This window comes from Echinops telfairi, unplaced genomic scaffold (assembly GCF_000313985.2).
Source record: "Echinops telfairi isolate 266 unplaced genomic scaffold, ASM31398v2 ScPeMD7_36;HRSCAF=134, whole genome shotgun sequence".
Lineage (NCBI taxonomy): Eukaryota > Metazoa > Chordata > Mammalia > Afrosoricida > Tenrecidae > Echinops > Echinops telfairi.
The window spans coordinates 2,347,832-2,353,056 of record NW_022103934.1 but is presented as its reverse complement, the minus strand read 5'-3'; positions in this window follow the sequence as shown (position 1 = coordinate 2,353,056).

Sequence of the window (5,225 nt, the reverse complement as noted above, 5' to 3'; positions counted from 1 at the left end):
TATCTGACTTCCTCTGGCTACACAAAGGCAGAGGAGAATACATCTTCACACCAGGCCAAAGGTCGGTTTCCACCAGGCAGAAATCAGACATGCCTTCACACTCCATCTTCCTTTACCCCATCTCTGACACCTAGCATACTTTCTATAGCATTCTCTCTCTCTACTCGGTTGCACAATCCATGCACTGACCACTTAGAACTCACAGACAATGCTCTCAATTGTGGGAGTTGATTAGTTCTATTAAGAGGTTACCCCAAGCAAGGATCAGAAAACCTTGTTCCGCAGCAACACCCCTCCTGAGACAGCAGCCTCATCTCTCTTCCTGGTCTTCATGCAATCCTCTCACATCTTCCTGGGGCTTTGCCTCACCATCTCATAGTCACAGGGCTACTCCTTTGCTGTGTCTCCTGGTCTCCTTGTCTTGGGTTCTAATCTTGGTATGGCATGCCTCTGCCACGCCCACTGAACGTAGATATTTTAAAGGTGCTCTGATGGTGGCTCTTCTTCCATGATATTTCAGGAATTCTTTGTCTTCCTGCTACTGAGATAGCTCTCTTATACACAGAAATGACAATCCTCTCCACTATTATTTCATCCATCCTAATTGCATAGTCCCACCTACATCATTTGGTGCCAGTTATAACAACACGAAGTGCAAGAACCTTCGTAGGAAATTTCGCCTGAACCCAGGTGTATCTGACTATCTTATGACAGAAATATGCAGATACAACTCATTGCGACTGAGTTTATAACCCACCAACAAAATATCACCTCTGTCTCTTCCCTGAACCACTTATGTAAAGTAAAGCCCTGAAGTAAAATGATTTGGATTCTAATATTATATTATACTTGTTAATTCTGATTATCTCATGCTAGTAGAATGTTTGGAGGTCTTACTTACATGTTTCCTCTGATTGCCTTGCAATAAACAAAAGGAGTTTAGCATAGCAAAGCTGACCATTTCTTTATTTATCCTTATGATAAAATCCTCTAGAGAATATTATTTTTAATTTTTTGATAATATTAGAAGTGATTTATATATGTATAAATATTTTTCTTTAAAGTATACCTAAGCAGTATCACACTAACCATATTTTCACACAAAAGTTCTTTTTACTATAACATGACATATATTAATTTTTAATTAAATCAATATTTTAAGATAAATCATTTTCTTGGGGACTCTTAGAGCAGTTATAATAATCAATATATCAATGGTATCAAGGACATTTGTACATATGTTGCCATCATCATTTTCCAAATAATTTCTTTCTGTGTGAGCCCTTAGTATCAGCTCCTCTATTTTTCCCAACCTTAATTGTAGTTGGTTTCCCCCCTTCTCCTCCCACTTTTCCCCTACTCTCATGGTATCGATACTCCAATTACTGTTCCTGAGGCGTTTATCTGTCCTGGATTCCGTGTGCCAAGAGCTCTTATCTGTACCAGTGTATATGCTCCAATCTAGAAGGATTTGTAAGTTAGAACTGGGGTCATCATAGTCAGGGGGAAGAAGTATTAAAGAATTAGAGGAATCTTGTATGTTCCGTCAGTGCTATCCTGCACTCTGGCTGTCTCTTCCTTTCCTTGTGACCCTTCTGTGAGGGAATGTCCAATAGTCTACAGATGGACTTTGGTTCTTTACTCTGACCCCCATATAACAATTATATTTTAATGTCTCTGGAAAATATAGACACTTATTTTAAAAACTTTCAATAATTGCTTGTCTCACCCGAGAAAGAAGTCTCATTGTTTTTCTCAGTCTCTTATAATAAGATTAAATGTTAATTTTGTTATCAAACACCATATTACACAAATTGAGAGATTTCATCTTATTTGTCCATGGGGCATAGTATGAGATATACACATAAATATATATCTTAAATTCACTATTGTTGTGGTTAGGCTCCATCAAGTCAGCTCCAACTCATAATAGACCCATGCACAATAGAAAAACACCACCATGTGCCATACCCATTACTGTTGATAGGTTGTTGTTGTAATGTACCCTATACGAGGTTCTGACTCATAGAAACCCTCTGTACAAACCCTGTGTACAATACCATTTGCATTAGTTTGAATTGTCTAGAGAAACAAACAAATGACACTCATATATGGATAAGAAAGAATTTGTATCAAGAACTAATCTTATATCAAGATAGCATCCCAACCCAGTCAATTCATCTCATGTTAACTGGGACCCTCTCCAGAGTCACACAGTCTCAGACCAAGGACAACTCAGAAAGACGAAACCAAGATACATGGGGTTCACAAGCCATTGGGTGCAGTCACTTGGATCCAAGGTCTCGTGGAAACATGGCAGGGACAGACAGTTCTCAGTGTTGGGCAGTCCCACAAGGGGGCATCCCTGAAGGTGGCCACAGCATCCAAGTAAGGATGAAGGTGAAGGGCAAGAGAGGAAGCAAATGTTCTCGGTTTCTCTTATAAAAGGGCACTGCCCTGCCCACCTACCAAGGATGCATCATCAGGCTGTTGCCTGGTTGTGAAATTGGATCACACCCTTCTACAAGTGCAAACTATCACATAAAACCTATTACACAGCACACTTCTGCACTAGCCTCATAACTGTGTTGTTGGAGCCCATTATTGAAGTGACTGTGTAAGCCCTCTTTCCAGGGTCTTCTTTTTCACTTTCTTTCTATTTTACGGAGCATCATATCCTTCTCCTTAGGGGTGGACTCTCCTAATAACCTGTCCAAAGTATGTTAGACAAATCTCGCCATTCTTGTTGCTAAGGAACATTCTGGCTGCAATTGCTCCAAGTCAGATCTCTTTATTCTTTTGGAAGTCTATGATACTATTAATATTCTTCATAAGTACCATAATTCAAATACATTGATTTTTCTTTTTTGGTCTCCCTTATTCAACATCCAACTCTCAGAAGCGTATGAAGTGATTGAAAATGCCATGGCTTGTATCAGGTGCACCTCAGTCCTCAAAGTGGTACTCTTTTTGATCTGCACAGAGAGGAAGAATATATTTCCAACCAAGGCTTATATACACTCAGGGGGCATACAATCCCCCCTGATACCACATGCATAACAGGAAGGGGTCTTACAATAGTCATACGTGTGACAGGGTGGGGATGAGCTAGGGGTATACAGGCAATAAGAAGGGGAGGCACTAGAGGCATACATGGGACAGGAAAGGCATACAGGATGAGCGGACTCTAAAATCAAAATGGCAGCCTAACCTTGGTCATCCCTGTGTTGACTTGACCTTAGTTGTCTCTTGACTTTACTTCAGCGGAATAATCCATTACCCATATAGAAGTGAGTGGGCTTTACTTAGGGTGGGACAGATTATAAGGTCTGATTGCTCTAGATGGATAATAACCTTCAGGAAGATAACCTTTACAAAGTTGACCACCAAATGTATAGTCATTGACCCTGTGTTAAGCAAGCAGCATATATAATGCCACCCTCACTTGTAAGAAGTGTCTTTGTTGTACTTCTTCTAAGACCATTCCTGGTTCAGAAGATGTGGCCTCCTCTAAATTACATTAACAATTCAGCGGGTTTGGGAATATAAAATCACATAGTGAGTTTTGTTGTTGTTGAATATCAGTACTATTGTATTAAGATGGGAACAATGAGGAAATGAGAAACGGGGAATATAGGGACAGATCCTCTCTAGAATAGACACAGGGACTCACTTTCTCCTCTTCCTGTTTCATTAATATTATGGAGAACTCACTGATTGGAATAACGTCCACCGATTTGCCTACTTGTATGCTCAGGACATTGAGCTCTAAGGCCATGTGTCTGTAAAGAACACACCAGTAGCATCTGAGCCCTACAGTTTTCCACACCCAGGATAGTGAACACCATACTTGTGCCTCTCATCTAGACTTATTGGTACCTCTGTCTCTCACTTAGACTTGTTGCTAACTGTGTCTGACTCCGAAGTTTCACATTTGAGTTTCTCTTCTCCCCTGTCATGGAAGGAGCAGCCTCAGCCCTTATTACCCACCAGGCACTGGAGAGGTGGTATAAAAGCACTTCTTCATACACAGAAATAAGTTAGCACATTCCAGTGACTGCTGTGAGGGACTATGGAAAGGGAAGGGAGGAGCATTGTCTCCTCCTTATCCAGACAAACAGCCCACTTGGATGGGCAAATAAGACACTCAGAAGTGCTATTCCAACTCAACAGACTGTGAGGTGTCTGTACCTGGTCCTGGTAGAGGCTGAAGAACTTTCATTTGAACTTTTTGTTCTTAATGCCTTGGTTCTAGTATCCATACACACCTTCCCACCATTGAAGGACACGGTCTCTCTCAATTTTCCCTGAACTTCCAAATGCGTTTGTATATAATACAGATAATGACAATGATGAGAATGAAGAGAGTATTCACATGTCACGAACATTTACTGAATTCAGGCCAGTGTCAAGGTCCAAGTAGAGCTTTTTACGTAACATGTGTAGTTTATTTTACACAATCGCAACCAGATAAGAATAATGCAATTGCTTGCCAATTTATGGAAGGGACATGGCCCTTTTATGTACCTTGTTCCAAGTCCTGGACTAGAATATTTTTCACCTAGATTTGAATCTGATCGATCTGACAGCAGACATAAGAAAGCTCCCTTGCTCACTTTTGCTATTTCACTTCTCTACAGGCATAGACATACCTCTCCTGCTATTGTGTGCTGGCAGGGGTAGAGCCTGCTGGACTACAGTGGACAGCAGTAAGTTGACTCTAGGAAGGTAGGCTGAACCCACATACGGGAATCAGAGAAAGACTTCACAGATGAAAATTAAGGACAGATCTGTCTCAGGCCACTGTTCCTACATTTTGTCTTGCTCCCACATTTTTGTAATTTAGCTCATCTCAGTCTCAAATGGAGAACCTAAAGGTCAGGTTGTGGATTAATTTATTTGTCAGGAAATTGGAATATGATTAAACGTGTAGCTTAGATGTGTTTTGGTTAATTTCTCGTGACCTTTACACAATTTGAAATGTGAAGAAATAAAGATCATTCATGGACTTTATAAAGTTATAATTTAGTGGTGAATCTAAGTTCTTCATTTCTTTTGCCCTCTGGATTGTCCCTAGAATGGATATGCACACGACAGAGCAATCTGTATTGATGTAAGGATTGAATAGATAATGGATATTATTTCTGTGAATAATGATATGATGAATGCATATCACTCACTTCCATGGAGTTGATACTCACCCACAGCAACCTTACAGGACAGGG